The sequence below is a fragment of the Chamaea fasciata genome, unplaced genomic scaffold, assembly GCF_029207755.1.
Source record: "Chamaea fasciata isolate MVZ Bird 193981 ecotype frontalis unplaced genomic scaffold, bChaFas1.0.hap1 SCAF_19, whole genome shotgun sequence".
Taxonomy (NCBI): Eukaryota; Metazoa; Chordata; class Aves; order Passeriformes; family Sylviidae; genus Chamaea; species Chamaea fasciata.
Genome location: NW_027094104.1, coordinates 6,232,047 through 6,250,992, shown reverse-complemented (window position 1 = coordinate 6,250,992; position 18,946 = coordinate 6,232,047). Strand labels below are relative to the sequence as shown.

Below are 18,946 nucleotides of genomic sequence, written 5' to 3'. Positions count from 1 at the left end.
CTGAATATAAACATCTGCATATCTTTGCCAGCTCTTGACTACAAGATATGAAAGGGGAACTGCCAGTCTTGCATTTTAAGCCAAACACAAGTTTTAAGCAGCATGCAGAGACATTTGTAGGAATTCCCTACAAAGCATGAGCCAGTACAGAATCACTGAGGCATCACTGCCAACCCTCAGGTGTGGTACGTGGTCCTACCAGTAGCACGTAATCCTGCCCTTAATGGGAATGACTTCATTTCCATTGAGGAGTTTGCCCACCAGTTCAGCACTGCACCAAAGGGGTTATCAGGGGCCATCAGGTTTCGTAAGACTTAAGGGCAACTTCATTAAGTGTCTTTAAAAGAGGGTTTGTTCAGCTGGAGTGAGAGCAGCTCGGTGGGTCGGGGAAGTGCTGCCAAGCACAGCACCTAAAAACACCCCCCAGCACAGCACTGAGCTTTGTGGATCATCTGGAAGAGAAGAGAGAGCGCCTCTGGCAAAGGAAATGCTGTGATAAGATTTAATTCTGAGAAATTCAGGACTGCTGTAGTGCACCAGTTTAATACCAGTCAAGTAGATAATTTCACTTATTGCTCGCTCTTCCAAAAATACCACGCTGAGGTGCTCAGAGGGCTCAGATGCAGTCTGACCAGAGCACGCTGCTGCCACACCTGGATTTCTCCCTAATTCAGTAGAACTGAGCACTCTCTTTCTGTGTAGGCACAAGTAGATTCATGCCAGCACGTGTGTCCCATGTGCAGTGAGTTTGTCAGTCAGAGGCTGGCTACGGTCTGGTCTCTGCCCTCCGGATCAGCTCCAGGCGTTGTCCCCAGCCTTACCTTGACCCAGCTGTCTTATCATGATGGGTGTGGGGTCTGGTTTGCCTTCAGTCTTTTCCTGGCACGTGCAAATCCAAGCTACCTGGATATTTAAATCAAGTTCATTGTCATGCTAGCTGAACACCTTTTAAAGGGATGTTAATCAAGAAAGGATAATGAGCCTTCAAAATCCCCAAAGTTGTAAGGACAAAGTGCTCAAGTAAAACATCCCTCATTCTAAATGGGTCCTTACTTCTAAGTCTTCTGCATCCACAAAACAGGGTAAACACTGAGACAAATGGATGACAAGAGCTAAGTACTCCTCAGGTAGACGGACATTTGTTTTAACCTCTCTTCCTGTTCCCTTCAGAGCAATTCATGCCGTCATCCTGTGAAACAATCTGGATAGGTCCCTGGAACTCAAGCCATTTCATTGAGATCCTCTGACTCACCGGCTTTTCTGTCTTTCTGTATCTACAGTGAATCTTGCTGAACAGGTTGAACCAAAATGATCTTGCAAACATTCTGGAAATAGATCAATGCCATATCCTGTATCAAACACCCTACCTTGGAGCCCATTGAAGAAATGGATGTCTTTGCTATGAAATAATAAACCAGAACTTCGTGTGGCATCACACCCATATAGATTTGAAATAACTTCGCTTTCAGCAGTTTTCAACATTGCTATAAGAGCAGTATAAATAGCCACAGTCTCTGAGCATTGCAAAGGACAGGGATTAAGGTCAGCAGCCACACTGCAGTGGTTGGTCTTTGAAAACTGTCTGGAGCAGACTATGGAAGGTGTAGAGTACCTGGGGCTCCCATTCAACTGTGATGGGGTTGTGGATGCCTTGTATTTCTTGATAACCACTCTGGAGGGATTTGAACAAGAAACAGATGTGTGGAAAACTGCAAGATACTTTTGAATAACAGAAGCTCTCTTACAGAAAGGACAAGGCTGGTTCAAGACCACAGCACCCACTCCTGCATGGAGCAAAGTTCCCTCCTTTCTCCATGTTGCCCCAGTGGAGTGCAGCTTCCCACCAGCTCACTTGCTCAAAGGAAACCCCACACCACAGGGTTTGCTGGGTGAACAAGTCACCCCTGAGATATCAGCACTGGAGAGAAATAGAGGAAGAGCTGCAATGGGTGCTCCTCACTGCATGTGACTCATCCCAAGAAGATGTTTGGGTATTGGATATTTTTAAAGCTGGCAGAGGGCCGGTTAAATTAGGTAAAAAATAAGAAATTCTTCCCTGTGAGGCTGGTGATGTCCTGGCATGGACTGCCCAGAGCAGCTGGAAGTATCCCAGGGCAGCTTGGATGTGGCTTGGAGCAACCTGGTCTGGTGGAAAGTTGTCCCTTCCCCTGGCAGGGGTTTGGAACTGGATGAATGGTAAGGTCCCTCCCAGCCCAAGCCATTTTATGAGTCTGTTTGGGAGAGTGACACGTAAAAGATGCTGAAATACATTCAGGTACCCCAGAAAGTCATCTGGATTGTGCTAGAGATATACAGCTTAGAGTCAGAGCTGAAGGAAACCGTGGAGGCTGAGAGCAGCCCTGTTGGGTCAGATGGCTGCTCACTTTCTCAGGCTGAGTTGTGCTCGCACCTTAGCCAGAGCCCCCACGGCCAGGGGAAGACTCTGGACAGCATACCTAGTGTCCGATGGTCCTTGGGGTGGCTCACATGCTTTCTGAGAAGGCACTCTGTCACCTTCATTAGCCTTATTTGGGAATTGCTCTGCAACAAAGCATTTTGTGAACAAAAACCCTGGGGAGTGCTCAGCGGTGAATTCTTTCACATGCTGCCTTTTTGTTTTGTATGATTTCCAACGTTTCTGTCAAAAACATTTCCTCTGACTGTTTTCCTTCTAGAAACAGCCTTCTTCCAGACTGCCACTATTTAGCTGGGTAGACACAGGGCTATTTAAAACACAGAGCTGGAACATTAGCAAAACACTTGTCTCATTCCAAGACAAGCAGGGAAGGGGAGGGTGCGCATCACCAAGTGCAACCTTGCTCATCCCAGGGAGGTCTGTTCCTGCGTCATGCCGATTTGTGCTGAATTTAAGGCTTCTGGGGATGAAGTCTGTGGCAAAATCTGACAAGATTTTTTAGAAGCTGCTAGTTCACAGCCTGGAGTATTTATGATTTCTGGCTGCCAGCTCTCACACACGTTGCGGTCAGCAGTTTAATTATTTACCAGGCTCTGTACAGTACCGTTCAAGCAGCAACCATCAAATCTGATGTTTTGATAATGCGAGGGTAACTGGGTAATTTTTTTTTTTTTTCCTTCTCCTCCCACCAGCTCCAACCCCCTATTCTGCTGGGAGATGCAGAGTCATAGCTCTGCTGGCTTGGCTTTCTGCCACCTCGCTGCTCCTTTAAAACCCCATACCTCCCATTGAAGGAACTCAGTGTCCTGTTCACCAGGAGGACGTCAATGTTTCTATGGAAACTCTTCCCAAAGATTCTTGCTCCGCGCTGCTGCTGCTGCGTATTGTATGACTGGCTTTGTACACTGCAATTCATTTTCCAGGCTGTGACGAAAAGGGAGCAGCTTTCTGCCCAACGGGAAAAAGCATTAAAAGAAAAAAAAAAGACCTGAAACACTAAGCCCCCCTGCACCACCATCTTAATATTAATAAAATAAGCCACTAAAACCAAAGGTGCTAAAGTCATTTGGCATTTGAGCTATGAATGGAATCTGCTCCCCTGTGCTCATTGCAGTGAAAAATACCCTTTCCTGAATAATTAACTCAGCTGAAGAAGCTTATAAATTCTGCGTAAGGTCCTTTTTCCTTCCGAGTAGCGAGAAGGAAATTTTCCACCCCTCACAATTACAATCCCGATGATGGATGAGTGTCACGTAGGTAACAAATGTGCCTGAGCAGGAATCCTGTGCATGAACTGTGTGAAGAACAGGGGAGGCTCAAACCCAGGCTCACATTTTGCTTTTGAATTAATGTCTGCAAATGGGATGCAGAATTAATAGGCTGAAGGACAATTCACAATAATTTCTCGTTTGCTTCAATAACAGGAAATTTCTGGGACCAGCAGAGAATGTGCTGACAATGTTTACATACATGTCCCTTACTAATGATGTCCAAAATTGGCCAGATTACTCACCCCTCTGCAGATGAGCTCCGGGTGTTACACACTTGACAGGTAAAACAGTATAGATTTTGTTCCCACCTCTATCACAGATTTCCTGTTATTTTGTGTTCAGACATCACTGTTAATTTTGAAAATCTGGATTTCTAGGTGCTGCTCTGAAGGAGCCCAGAACCTGATTTTCTTGACTTCCACTGGATCATCGATGGGCTCTTGGCACCTCAGGCAATCAGATTTCAGGTGTCCCAAAGCATGTACCTCAAACCCAAGGCACTCAGCTCATGACACTTGCAAGAAGACAACTCCTCAACCCAGCAGAACTTTGAGATCTGAAGAAAAACATTACACTCTTCTACTGTGCTGGGAACCAGCACTGAGTAAAAACCTGAGTACAGATGAAGATGAGAGGAGACAAGTATTTTATTTTTAAACCGTATGAATTTCTGAGTAGTTCTGCTTTGTCACCTTCCTAGAGAGGAAGATCAGAATTTTAAACTCTGCTCCCTCCCTGATACCACGCTAAAGACTTGTATTACCTTTAATTGATGTTTCTGAGTGCATCCTCATTGATTTGCTCCAGCCATGCTCTTTATGCAGGGAACATTCTCTTCTCAGAGCATAATCTAGACCCTTACGAAAAATATAGATGTCTCCTGATAACGTAAGTTAGAAAGAGGAGATATAATTACTGCCTGTGCTGAATGCACAGCATCTCTCTGCTTGCCAGAGGGCTGCAAACCCATGACCCCTTTCAGAATCCATACAGGGAGAAAAGTCCCAAATCCTTCAATGTGGTTCTCACTTTGCCATTTCCATCTTATTAAACATGCTGGTCTTTGTGCCTTTGATTTTTACTTCCTAAGGATAGCTCATGATGAAATTATTTAGAAGGCTCTCAGAGGCTCTTAGATGAAATTCAGGGATCATTCTTGCAGAAATGTGTCTGTTTGTGGGATGCAGGACAGCAGCAATTTGGGCATCTGCTGCAGAAAAATGGGGAGGGAACCCAGCAAGTTCTCCCTCAGGTAACTTCTTCTTTGAAGAAGTGCAACAAAGCAGGTTCTTGTGGTTAAGGACTTCCCTTAAATACTTGAAGAGGAGGTTGGAGCTCATCTGACTTGCTCCAAGACCAGTTGACTATGCAAGTTTGACTGGGCACAGTCCAACTGCTGTGATTTAAAATGAGTAGTTGGAGTGCTTTTGTCTTTTAAATCATCCCACAAGCACTGTGCTTCACTGTCTTCTCTCTGATGGAAGGATATCCAGGGTGAGACATTATAATTCATATTTTCATCTTTAGGGTCAAATCTGTCTCAGTTCAGTAATACCTGGAAAGCACTGCCGTGCAGTGGGGTTTAATGTGGAATAAGCACAGGTGCCTCCACGGCACCGTCAATCAAGATCCACAGCACAGAAAAATCACCACTGTAATTGCTCTCTGTATCAGCTGCCTCAGGAAAAAATAAAATAAAATAAAAAAAAAAAAAAAAAAAAAAAAAATCAGTGACTGAATAGGCCCTGGAGACTGAGTCACTCTCCTCTGATTTAGAGAGTGGTCCCTCCTGAACACTCTTCCACATTGCAAAGCCACCACATAATGGAAAAATTCAGTTCCACTGAGAGCCCTAAAATAGCCGTAGAGCAAGATAGGGAAGGTGTTGTGGGTCGCTGCTGAGGTGCTTGGCAGGGCTGGCAGTGAGAACCGTGCCCACACTAAGAGTTTTTCAAATTACTTCAGAGAGACCAGACTTAGCTTGCAAGCCCGGTGCAACAGTTCAGAGAGAAGCCGTTTTGTATTTTGGATTCATGCTAATCAAGTATCAGCTTCTCCCTGTGTCCTGCAGCAGCAGGTTCCCTGTTGGCATCCATGGTTAACGGTCAGGTACAGGTTGGCTCTGGGACTCCTTGTCAGAGGAGAGGGCCCAACTCTGCAGCCTGTTTCTTTCCTGGGATCTGGTAGAGCCTGAATTTAATTTGCCTTGTGATCCTGGCTAAAGTCCTGCTACAGATAAAAATCATTTACTGCTTTAAACTCTTTAAACATGGCCCTCAGTAGGTCTTAAGAACACGGCATACCCATTATAATTGTTTATCATTATCTGAATTGGACATGAGGGGAGCAGGAGTTGAGCTCAGCCACCACTGGGATTAACAAGGAGACCACCTTTAAGGAAAATAACAGCAGCCAAACACGTATTGAGCGAGAAAAAAACACAATCGAAGGGGGACCAGTTGACAAAAATGAGGCTAAATATCACTGGTATTTAGCATTAATCTTTTTGATTTTGTCTTGCTATGCATGCTCCCCAGTCTCATGTCTGGTGGGACTGGACAACCCAGAGGATTTGGTTTAAAACCAGTTCCGGTTAAATCTGCAGAATGAGCATGGGTGAGACTAAATCATGTAGCTCATGACATAACAACATCACTCTATTCATGATAAGAAACCAAAGTGAAGTTCAATCTGTTCAAAACAGCGCCATTTCTAAGGCAGAAAAGCAGCCAAATCAACGACTGAGAGAAACTAGAGGTGAAAATTGAGAAAAACAGGTATAAATACACTTACTTTTAAACATTTGAATTTCAAGTCACAGGAAAACTATTCAATGTGTGTCCCGGGGTTTCTTTAAACAGGGAAAGAAGATTAAAATACTAATCTCTGCCGATTTCCCTGTGCAGCAGCAGAAATGAGTGTGGCTCAAAAGACTGACCTACGAGCAAAGACTAAGAGCAGCTGAATTTGTATAGCTCAGCTAAGCAGCAACCATGGGGGACACACTGGCAGAGTGCAAAACCAGAGGAAATGGAGAATTATTTGGAAAGACAACAGAGTCTGGATGAAAACTAAAGAAAGATCAGGCAGAATGGTAAAGTCTCTAAGACTCTGGCCTGTATTTTAAGGCATGAACACCAGAATACTCCAAGCATACAAGTACAAGGGTGAACTAGACACCGGTGTGAGGGTCGTTGGATGTGACCAGTGACTTTAAGCACTTCTATTCCTGAGTTTCCAAAGAAAACCACCTTTAGAAAAGGGACAGCTCAGCTCATACTATAAATCATTTCTTCTCAAGCTCAGCACCCAGCAGCCACCAATCAGTTCTTAAAATCTTGAGTGAAAAATAAATCACAAGGAACAATCCTGTGCTCTGAGGGAATGGACAAGCTAATCTAATACATCTTTGTCATCTGTGGTTTCCATGACAGTTGCATAATCAGGCATTTATGTAAGTAGAGGTTTCCTCCTTAAATAGCAGCCTATGATCTCATCTGCACCTACGGTATAACCCATTTGAATGGAAATGATGTGCCAGTCATGTGTACAACTAATTTTTTAATGCTTCTCTCTTATTTTTATTTATTTATTGTGGCACATCAGCTTGCAGAGTACTGCTCGCACATGACTAACCCTTCTTGCTGTGGTCTTCTTGTGGTCCAGAAATAACCACAGTCCCCAGGTCTGATTAATGGTTGGGCTCACACTTGCTCAGCAATTCAGTGTGAAAAGTGATGGTGTATCCACAAAACCCAGTGCAGCCTTCTAGAAACACAGAAGGCTTTGGATTGGAAGGGACCTTGAAGACCATCTAGTTCCAAACCCCTGCCATGGGCAGGGACAACTTTCACCAGACCAGGTTACTCAGAGTCATATCCAACCTGGCTTGGAACATTTCCGGAGGTGGGGCAGCCACAGCTTCTCTGGGAAACTTGTTCCAGGGCCTCCCCACCCTTACAGGGACAAATTTCTTTCTGATATCTAAACTAAACCTTCCCTGTGACAGTTTGAAGTCATTCCCCCTTGTCCTGCCACTCCAGGCCCTTGTCCCTCTCCAGGTCTCTGGCACTAGAAGGGGCTCTAAGGTCTCCTCAGAGCCTTCCCTTTCCACTCTGAACACGCCCAGCTCTCCCAGCCTGGCTCCAGAGCAGAGGGGCCCCAGCCCTGATCATCTCTGTGGCCTCCTCTGGGTCTGTTTCAGCAGGTCCACATCCTCCTTATGGTGGGGACCCCAGAGACAAAGTATTTTGTGCGGGTGATTCAGCAGAGTCACTTTCCTCAACCTACTGGTGAATCTTCTTGTGATGCACCCATGACATGGTTGGCTTTTGGAGCTGCCAGTGCACATGTAGGGTCATGTCCAGCTTCTCATCCACCAGCAGCCCAAGTCCTCCTCCCAGCTGCTCTCACAGCAGCTCCCGTCAAGCTGCTCTTACCCAGAGGTTATGGGCTGCACTCAGACCCTGTTACAGATTTTCCATGAGGCTGGGATTTCTGTGCCATACCTTTCCCCAAGGGGCTGGGGTGAGGACCATAGAAGGAGAGCTCCAGGGATTTGTCTTGGCCAGTGTGGGATTTCTCAGAGTCAGAGGAAATCTCCCAGGACACCTCTACTTCTGCTGCAGAGACTGCCTGGAGACTCCTCTGAATTTATGCAGAGCACCATAAAGCAAAGCCAAAAATGCGGATCTCTTCCTATTTGCCATATTAATTGAAATTAAGAAAAGCAGACCCAGTCCATGAAATCTCACTCCTACTCCCATCTAAGTTCATGTAACAAGAGTGAAGGCAAGTAAAAGTAACTGCAGTTAAATCTGCATGCAGAAATTCTCAAAGACATCTTAAAAAAAAAAAAAAATCAGCTACCTGGAAGGAGTGACTTTTATTTAAAGGCTGCAGACATCAGCAGTCTAGGGAGCTGATCCCAGCAGGCAAATGGTTCTTAATATGGATGTTCAGGGGTATCAGACACTCTTCAGAATCTCTGCAGAAGCCATGTCCAGTGAGTTGATCCTGAAATGTAAGCGGTTGTATTTAGACCATCCTCTTAGTGCTTTTTTGCATCACTCTGCATCAACCACTGTGCACAAAAATATGCCCCAAGCAGAGGAAAACAGGCAAGAACAGAAACCTAATCCAATCTGGCAGCCTTTGCAGCCTCAAATTTGCAGGACTCTTGCCAGCCTTTGGATGTTGTAGCACCTTCTCTCAAAGATCCCACTATTACAACAAGTATATCATGCACTATTGTTCCCAACATCAAACAAATAGCAAAAATATCTCCTCTTTCTCTTCAGCCCGATCTCTCTTCTCCCACTGACGCTGATTTAGTGACAAAGATAGAGAGAAATAGAGTGGATTTGGGTTTGCAAGCGATTGTCAATTGGATTTTGTGAGCCCAGCAGTATCCCAGAGCAGGCTTTAATTTTCCCTGAACCCCCTGCAGCTCCTATTAGCCTCGATAACTGCTTCTACTTTTGGCCAGGACATTTGCCCAGATTTTTGAAGGAAGGAGGGCGAGGGGGGTGTCTTTCCCTGGTGTGGAGAGACTCCCACCTCTATGCAGCAAACCTGGGCTGAGTAATGACTTAATTACAGTGAGAATTCCTGCCCTGTCCAGCCAGGCTCTGACGCACGTTACGTAACTGGATTGTTAATGCTTTTTATATGTTGGCGGAACTGATATTAAAAGAGGAAATTATTCTCCTGATGCTCAACTCTAATCCCCATCTGTCTGTGTTTTTACTTTTCTGCACTTGCAAAGCTCCCTGATCAAAAGGTCTTGAATAGATTCCAGGTTTCCAATTTAGTTTGCTTATGCAACCCAAAATATTATGGCAGCCTTTCCTGGGGGCGATTAAGCATATATTTTCAGATCCTCCAATTCTCTCTGTTCCAAAAGTGCTAAAAATGGCATAAAGCTTTAGCTCATTCCATACCATTAGCACCACAAACAACTTTTTTTTTTTTTAAAGACTTTTAAAGAAGATAGGAATAGCCAAGAGCTTTGCAGGGAAGGAATATATTCTGAAGAAAAAAAAAAAGGGCGGGAGGGTGTTAAATGTCCCCTATGCCTTGGTGGAAGCAAGCAGAGGATCTATACTGATAGAGCTTTGCAAGGCATACAGGGAGACCAGACAGGCGAGGAGGGAGCTACATCTTCAACCAGGGTGGATTCCTGAATCCAAAAATCCTCAAGAGCTCTCGGGATGCAGACTTTTGCTTTGTCCCATCCAAAGGATGAGATTCAGCTGGACAACTGGGAATAGGTTTGATCTTTCCTGTGTTACTTGGATCATCCCCATCTGAAAACTGAGACCAGTTTTTTTTATCCATTTGCTCTTCTTTCCCAGTCCTTCCCCTGGTGCTGGAACTACACGATCAGCAGCTGGTTTTATTAGTGGGAACGAGGAGGCTCCTAATGTTGGACAATGAAACTTTTACCCAAATCACCAACAAATGAACCCAAAGTGCTGCTGTAATAGTCGTGTTTCATCACTTCTTTGGTTTCTGAGTGCAGGATGGGAGGCAGCGCTCCCAATGCTCTCCTGAATCCTGATCACTCCGATGATGTCGCGCTGGAGAGATCAGTGGGGAGAACACTTGGGACCACTAGTTGTGGGCTCACTGTTCTTAAAGAGATTTTTTTTTTATTTTGAATACAGAAGGAAAGTCTTTATTTACCCACAGCTGATGTGTGCCTGCTCACATGGAGCAGGCAGCAACACACAGGATGGGGCCACCCCTTCTGGCCGCTGGTCCTGTGTTCGTGGCAGCTACAGGACAATCACATCACTGGTGCATCTCTGGGTCAAAAATCTGAATGGCACTTTTCCCAAATTTGGATTAGGGAAGCTGTGAGTTAAGGCAGTTGCTGAGTCCCAGAAAATACTGTGCTCTGGCTCAGCCAAGGCTTGGAGCCTCTCTTCTTTCCAGGGTAATTTGATTTGAGAGTCCAAGGGTTGTCAATCTCCCATGTTTCAGAGAAACTCAGCACACAAACCAAACAGGTGATTCTGGGGAAAGCCCTGCTGATCCCAACCTGCCTGGTTTTGCTAAACTCATCATCAGACCATCTCTGCAGACTATTTTGACAAAGTGCCAAACACTACCCTGAATATCTGAACTTCCCCAGGCTGAGTTTTCCCTTCAGTGAGGTCCAGTCTTAAATACACGAACACACTTGAAACTTTAGAGCAGAAAGGGGGCTGGAGACCCCCCATCACAGCCAGCACATCCAGGAAAGGCAATAGGCCTTGGATGTACTCAGCAAAGTGGCTTCTGTCAAATCACACAAGCCATTTATTATCTGTATTTCAGCAACACCCACAGGCTTCAGGCAGGGACCTGCACTGTTCCTGTACAACATCCAAATATAGAGCAAGACAACAGCGCGGCCACAAAGCTTCGCTCACTCCAGAGCATCACCCCCTTCCCTGCCCTTAAAAAAGTCCCTCCAGCCCCAAACTGAGGAGGAGCTGCTCTTGCTTTTACCAGGAATAGGATATTATAAAGTGCTTGGGTTTTTTCAATGTTTTTAGCAGTGTGACAGATCCACCAAAGGCAGGAGGGTAGTCATCTGCCAGAGCTGCTCAGGTTCGAGGTTTGAGGAGTATTTAAGTATGTGCTCAAACTCCCTTGTCTCTGGTTAAAGCAAAGCACGTGTTTAAATGCTTTGCTGAGCAGAGGAGGACTTAAGGACATACCTTGCTGTAGGCATGTGCTTAACTACTTTGTAAAATTAAACTGAAGATAATCAAGTGCTTTTGCTGAATCAGGCCCAAGTGTTTTGCAAACCCCCATCCTCTTAAGCAAGGCAGCTTTCAGCAACATTTAATTTGAGAACACGCTCAGAAAATACCATTAAAAATGTTAAAGAGCCAAGGGCCTATAGAGAGTGGAAATAAATAACTAAAAAGATATCTAAGGAAATCATTAAACTGCACAAACCAGCACTGGGGTTTAAAAAAAGAAACTTTGCTTGTGCCAGTTCAGCATTTGCACATAGATGAGAGATGCTTCAGCTGCAGGGACCCAAACTGCGCTGGATTTTCCCCTCAGTTCGTGTCAACAACGCTGCTACCAAGCCAGGCAGGTTCAGCCTCACACATTTGCCCTTAAGCCCGGCCCCAAAGTGGGTTATTTTAGAGAGGATGGGAGAAACCCTGCCAACAACAGACACACTGCAGGCCAGGCTGTGCGTGTGTGTCTCTGAGTGCCGAGGGTTCCGTCCGGGAGAGGTCCCAGCTCAAACATTGCTGCTCTCAGCCACGAGCACCCCAAGTATAAATAACCCTGCATTCCCTTTCTCCCTGACCTTCATGTCTCAGCTCTGCCAAACCAGTTCTGTGCAAATCCAAACTTATCACAGTCACACCTCTGTCCCAGACAGGCATCCCTGGGGGTTTTGGGCTCCCATCCCAGCTTGGGGTGATGGCGATGTCCCCTACATAGGGAACCAGCCCCCGGCAATGACAACATGGCAGAGTCGTCCCCAAATGACCACAGCTCAGTTAGATTTGGTGTCTGTGCCTTTGGGGCGGTTTGCCGGATTTTTCATGGAAAATGGAGGGTTTTCATGGAAAAGGTTTGATAAAGGTGTTTGCACATTCTCAGATGTCTTAATACAAACCAGCAAAGTTCGGGTAGAAATGGAATGGTAGGTAGAAATTTAGGTAGAAATTAAATGTACCTGTGCTTTGCAAACCTTTACCTTTTTTTAAGTGTTCCTTTTGAATGCAAAACCCACTGCAGACAGAATCGTTGAAGCTCATATAACACAGAGATCCTGTCCTCTCGCCCTCCCAAGATTTTCATCAAGAAATTTCCCAGTTAGACTTAGACTTGCAAATCTTAGGCCAGACTGACAGCATTTCAAGTCAACTTGGGCTGATTTGGAGCTTAGGTACATAAACTCAGTGACCTGAAACAGGAGGAAACGTGGCTGTTCCTGTCTTGGTCCCAACCTAAAGGTATTGATCTGGCCATGGAGCTTTGGACCAAACTCACCCTGAATATGCATCCAGGGCATCCCAAAAACCAGCCCCCCAGCCAAATACCTTCCCAGGCAGATATTGAAAGATCTACTAAATTGGAAGCTGTGACTGTGCTTGCTGGCTCAACTGTTCTGGTTTTAGAACAGCACCATAATATTAATAATATTTCAAAAACCGGACAAAGTAATTGAATCTAAACCACTAGTAAGTGTAACCCTCACTTTAGGGATCTTGCATCATTATTAAAAAGTGCATAATAGTAACGTCCCAGGTCAGACTGTGACTGCCAGAAATAATGTCCAACTGCATTTCAGCTAATTTAAAAATGCTTACAGAAGCCAATATATAGGATACTGAAACAAGCTATGAAACTTCCTATCAAAAAACTTCCTTTGTTTTCCCTTTTGCTCTTGATCCCAGCATTGTCCCAAAACCACAGTGAGGACAAACTCGGCTGTCAGCGTGCCGCGGGCACTTCTGCATTTCCCAGGAGGGGAAACCTCATCACATCCCCCAGGGACTTGCCTTGGGAATTCTCTGTTTGAAATGGAGCCCTAAAGTAGTGCAACCCCTTGGGTACATACAGTTGTGTAAAGCAGATTATTCCTCTCAAGAGTAAGTGAAGCTGCAGCTGCCCTGGGGACTTTTTGTGGATTTCACCTCTGGATCAGCCCTGTGGACCTGATTGAATGGAACAGCACTTCAGTGCCTGGGGAAAATCTGTTATTTCCCATAGGAAAAGCATTGATCCCTCTAGAAGACGCTGATCTGCTTCATACATGCTTTTTCTATCACTAGAAACCATCAGAGCTGGACCAGAGATATTTGCCACTGGTTACAATACAGACCCTCCCATGCAGATAAAACAAATTCCACACTGCCCTTCCCTGCTGCAAAATAAATATGTTGCTATAAGTCTCTCCACTTTCTCCCAACGCCCACTGCCATTTGCACACAAGGGTTAGCAAGAATAGCTAATATGGAAGAACAGTAAACTTCTCCCATCCTTTCTTCTGGAATTAATTTCCAATGAGTTGGCATTTTAAATTACTTGATAGCAAAGCCTTAAAGAAATATGTCTGCAGTACAGCCTCAGCACAATCTAATGGCTTAGTAAATCTATCAAAAACCACATAAACTGGCACTTGGAATTTTCTGTGCTCACAGGAAAAAAAAATTATATAGTAAGATACTCTGAACCATTCTCTTTTAAACTTCCCTTTGTTTGAGTTAAAAACACTGCAAGCCAGCAAGTTAATCACACTGCAAAACCCATCAGGTTTCCAAGTTTAGATTATTTTTTTTTTAATGATCAAATGTTCCTTGTGATAACTTGAATTACACTTTCTGAATGGTGAGAAAATACACAATTGTGTCACGTCCCCCCAGACTAAACACGCTATTCAGGAAACACAACAAATAGTTCTTCTTTGCTTCTGTACTGGAGAACTTCATTTGGGGATTATAAATCCTTTTGAAATGTTCCTTTTTAATGATGTCGCTCCTATTCATGTTCCTTTTGCAGCATTTTCTGAATTGTTTTCAGTGTTTGGATCTGATTACTTGACTTGAAAAATGTATTTTCCTGCTTGTAGAGTAACACTAGATCTAAAACCCTTTCTGTTCTGATGTTACGAAGTAGGTGCTCACAACATTAATTGTGATGCAATTAATCATCTTGTTTCATTTCCAAGGATAATTGCTATTTATGCTACAGTAAATCACTCGTTTCCATTGACTGGCAGGTCTTGGTGGAGTGGCAGGTTTCTGCTCTCCAGTCCTGCTTGCACAGTCCAAGGCTCAGCACCACAAAACCAGCCTCACATCCCCTGAGCTGTGCAGGAGGAGACCAGAACAGCGAGTCCAACCTCTTCCAGTGCCTCTGCCTTTAGTTTGTACCCTTCAGGCAATTTCCTACAGAATTTTTCTCCATAAAAGCCTCAGGAACAATGCAAGGTACACACAACCTGATAATTGGCAACAACTGGGGCTTGAGTGGGGCTGTGGGAAAACAGCTGAGCATCTTCTGCAGAGCTCCCTGCGCAGCAGCACTTTTGTTCAGCTTTGAATCTCTCAGATTAAATTTTCCAGCAAAATTTATTACAATGGGGTGTTTTCCTGTTGCAACAAAAAGCCATGCCAGTTTCAAGAGAAGCCAACCCGCTCCAATTGGAGGAGAAAAAAAAAACCCAAAAAAACCCCACGTGCAAAACGCAAAACATGGCAAGTTTTCCAGGATGGAACGAGCCCAGATGGAGTCTCCCATTCCCTTTGCCAGAAGCAGAAGTGACTCAGAGCTTATATGTTTCATGGAGTTTCACATGTTTCACGGTAGAGGCTCAGCACCCTGCAACTGCCCCAGGAACAAGCTGGGGACAAGAGAGTGAAGGCAGGTTCAAAAATCAGACTCTTTTCAATCACAGGGGACCAAAGAACACACCCCAAACATCCAAGCTGAAGGACGCCTATAGCGCTTGTTGCTCATTAGGAATGTCTGTGTTTTCCCCAGAAATTTGTCTCCTTGTTTCTTTAGTAACCCCTCTTGGTAGAAGTAAATGCACCTGAGCATAGGTTGGCAATTGGAATGTTCCCCATCCATTGCTGCATCCCTTCCCACCCCCACACAGCCCCACCACTCACGGAGTACAGACTGCGCGCTGGGGGAGGAGCTGCACTTAGAGAATGAGGAGCCTGCTAACCAAAAAGTCTTAGCAAAGAACAAAAATAAACCCTCACCAGTCACTTCTTGCAAATGCTGCTCCCAAGGGATGGGGGGGAAAAAATTTGTACTCCAAGATGTACACGAAGGAGCTGCCTACGCCGCTGCGTGGGAAGGGGTTTAATAGGGAGCCGAGAAAGAGCCTGCACGTAGGAGGAGAAAAGAGCAGATGTTAGCAGTGCCTTTTTGTTTTCCTGGATGGCATGGGAGGCAGGGAAGATGGAAAGAAAAGCTCCCCTTCTTCAGAAATAGAAGCTGAAGATTGGTAAGGCTTTTTCCACTTGCCCAGGCAGGGCTCAGAGGTGGTTGCAACATCAGTAAGAAGAGGATCAGGGGCTCACTTCCAGCACCACACGCTGACCATCCTGGAGCACCACAAAAAGAAAGAGCCTTGTTGTGAGACACTAGACTTGGAAATGACTCCACTGTGCTTATGAAGGCTGGAACAGGTCCTCTTCATCCTCCCCCAGGCACTCTGGAGCTGGAGACAGTCAAAGGCTGCCAGGGGCATCTCCCATCAGGAACACGCTGACAGGTTGCTGAATACATCAGTGATTCCAGTTCCACTACAAAAACTTTAGTGACTTTCCAAAGAATCATCTCTCTCCCCAAAATAGCCCTGTGGCATGCAAGTACATGTAATGTGATGTGTAACACTCCAAGCAAGGGAGGGCTGGGTAATTCACCACATCAGACATGCACATTCTATTCCCAGGCCACGCTATTGCATTTAATATCTTGAATTTTTATGCCAGGCAATCTGATAATCTCCAATGCAGATTCCAGGTGAATAACAGTGCCTGGTGAGCTACTGGACACACACAAACCCTGCTCTTCATGGGAACAGAGAGGCTTCTTCTCAGGAGAAAGGACTTGCAGGTAGGACATGAAGTGCAAAATTAAGCTAAAAGAGGAGCAAACAGTGTCTACGGGTGCACAGGACAGGAGGTTGAGAGGACCAAATGTCTGTACTTACCACAAATATCCCATTTAACTGGTTTGCACTATCATAGGTTTTAGAAGCCCTGAAGTTAACCTCTGGCACTGCACTGCACAGATGATGTCTTCTTGGAAGATTTTTGACTCAAATATTAGACAGAATTTGTTTTTCTGTAACTCAGAGAAGGGCTGGAACTGCACAGATCCTTCCGAAGTGCCTCAGCTCTGCATGCAGAGACCATTTCAGTGTCCAGCTGACTGCTTTGGGTGTGTTTTTACGTGGTTTTGTTTACTGGCAGAGGCCGCACAGGCTGCTCACCCCATCTCCCCATTCTGAGCAGGGCACACAGACAGGGGCCCTTTGAACCCTGCATGAATGAAGCTCTCATAAATTCCATATTTGAGAAACTCTGGCTGTATCCTTTGGTCGTAAAAAGAAATTAAAGCTGCGTATAACATACAGTACCCTGTAATCCTGCTGCACAGCCTTGTGCCTGCATAAATCAGCCTCTCATGAATATTGCACTGTACCTGCAACTGCCTGACCCAGGAGTTTAGAAAGGATAAATCAAAGGGAAACAAAGCGACAGCCACAGAAAGACTTTACAAACAGCACCTGCTTTCTGAGAGCCTTAGAGGTCCTGAAAAGCAATCTGAGAAGTGCACAGATTTCAGGGACCCAATCAAAGCTGCAAAAGGAGGAGAGAGCGGATATTTTTCCTCCTCTCTTGCCACAGTGAAGCTAACCTTGGAATACACAGCAAATCCTCTGGCAGGAGTTTTCTGGTCATGGAGAGGGAACAAGCTGTGGAACACCCAGAGTGTGGAGAGAAGCAAGGAAGAAAAGTTATTTTATAAACCTTGGAGGGGGAGGAGGACCAGAGCTTCAACAGTGCTTTTCTACCAGAAATAACTCACAAAAACTTAGGATTTCAAATTCTGTCTTGGTTAAATATAATGAACCCCTGCATGTATTTTTTAATTCAAAAACTTAAAATGAGAAAAGGTCTATTTTGTCCAGCTCAAAAAAGAGAGAGCAGCAACAGCTTTTATTAACAATTTCCTCAGAGATTTAGAAAACACATCACAGTGCTCAGGGGGAGTGTTTTATTGCTGAAATCTTCAGTAATGGGCAAGAAAAAAATTCAGCCAAGACATCTCCTTCTGTCTCCTCCATCTTTCCCAGTTTATTTGCAGCCCAGCAGGTCACCCCTCACAGAATTTGTGCATGGGAACAGCACAGTGGCAGGAAAGGGACAGGGAAAAGTACAGTGTGTGTCCACCTTCTCCCAGTGGATTGGGCCAAGATTGTCACTCCTTGGCCATTAACTTGCTTTGCAACCTTTGCCAAGTTAAGCACTCTGCCTCAGTTTCCCCACTCGGGAATAATTGAGTTTTGTATTTCAAACTCCATGGTATCCACCAAGCACTTTATGAGAAGCCACTTGAGCTTTGACCTGCGGAATTTTACACAGGAGTCTGCACAGATTTGCTGACTGCCACCTTCCCTCCAAACTGTGGAGTTTTTCTTTCACAGCAGCACCCCCCTTTCAGCTCCTCTGCGCTACTTATGTCAGCCAGAAACACAACATACCTCGTGCTCCCTGTTCCTGTGATTCAAAATCCTACATCTTAAGGCATTCAGAAAAGGTTTGTATTGCAGCCAACAAACACTGTTAAAGGGTATTGAAAGCTTCTTCCATTGCCATTAATTGAGTGAAGAGAAAACAGATTCCGCTGCTGTCATAGCACATCAAAATAACTAGTTCAGCTATAAATAGCTTAGCTTACTCACTTTTTTCTGTTCCTCTTTTTTAAGGTCAAGGCTGCAGCCAAAAGGAGTAGCAGCACATCCCAGAGGAGCATTCCTCTCTTCTGCTTGAATTCAGGCAAAACAGCAAGACAAGGAGTGCATCTGTAATCAATGATCCCAGGGCTACACAATTACATCATAATTAAAGGCATAATTAGTCCCATTTAGGTAGGAAGAGAGGGGAAAGAGTGTTAGCAAGCCCACATATGTGCAAATTTACCTTAGCCTAATTAATGAGTATTTTCAAACCAATTTTAGCTAAACTGCCTTTATTTTTGTTGGATGATGCTTCTGTATCGACTTGGCTTTATTGTTAATCATTTCTTCATCACATAGAGCTTCTACACTAGAAAAGCCAGTGGAACAATCTGTGGCACCAAGGTGTTTTCTTAATTAAGGGCTTTCAAACCTCCCCTCGTGCAAGCCCTGCTCTTGCATTTGCTGCAGCTGGCCCTGTCCCATCTGCTGCTTGTTAGAATCGATGACCTGAATACCCAGGCACCCTGATAGCACTAGATCAAGATACTCTAAAGATCAGTAAGAATAAGCAGTTGTAGCAACTCTGATCCCAGTGCAGATCAGGCCAGCATACCTGCTCTGCTCCTAGATATATATATAATGGACACTGCTTTAGAAAGATGTGCATTGCTTGACACAAACAGCAGCCACACCATGTCCCCTCTACTTCACCCTTCCTGCTGGATTAGTTTTGCCATCATTTCACTGATGCCAGAGTTGTCACCATGTTCCAGCAATTAACACCTTCAGTATACAACAAATCAAATCCAC

At 44.8% G+C, this 18,946-nt stretch overlaps 1 long non-coding RNA gene across 2 annotated transcripts; it reads right to left on the bottom strand.

Annotated features, from left to right (window-relative positions):
- Positions 1–8,562: 8,562 nt before the first annotated feature.
- On the bottom strand, positions 8,563–18,316 carry LOC136299299 (uncharacterized). 2 transcript variants are annotated; one of them, XR_010723480.1, is made up of 3 exons: positions 18,140–18,316; positions 15,423–15,548; positions 8,563–8,703 (listed from the first exon to the last, which is right to left on the bottom strand). It is a non-coding gene; the product is annotated as an uncharacterized lncRNA (long non-coding RNA). The 2 variants fall into 2 exon arrangements; XR_010723479.1 differs by lacking the exon at positions 8,563–8,703 and adding an exon at positions 13,630–15,055.
- Between the last annotated feature and the right edge of the window lie 630 nt (positions 18,317–18,946).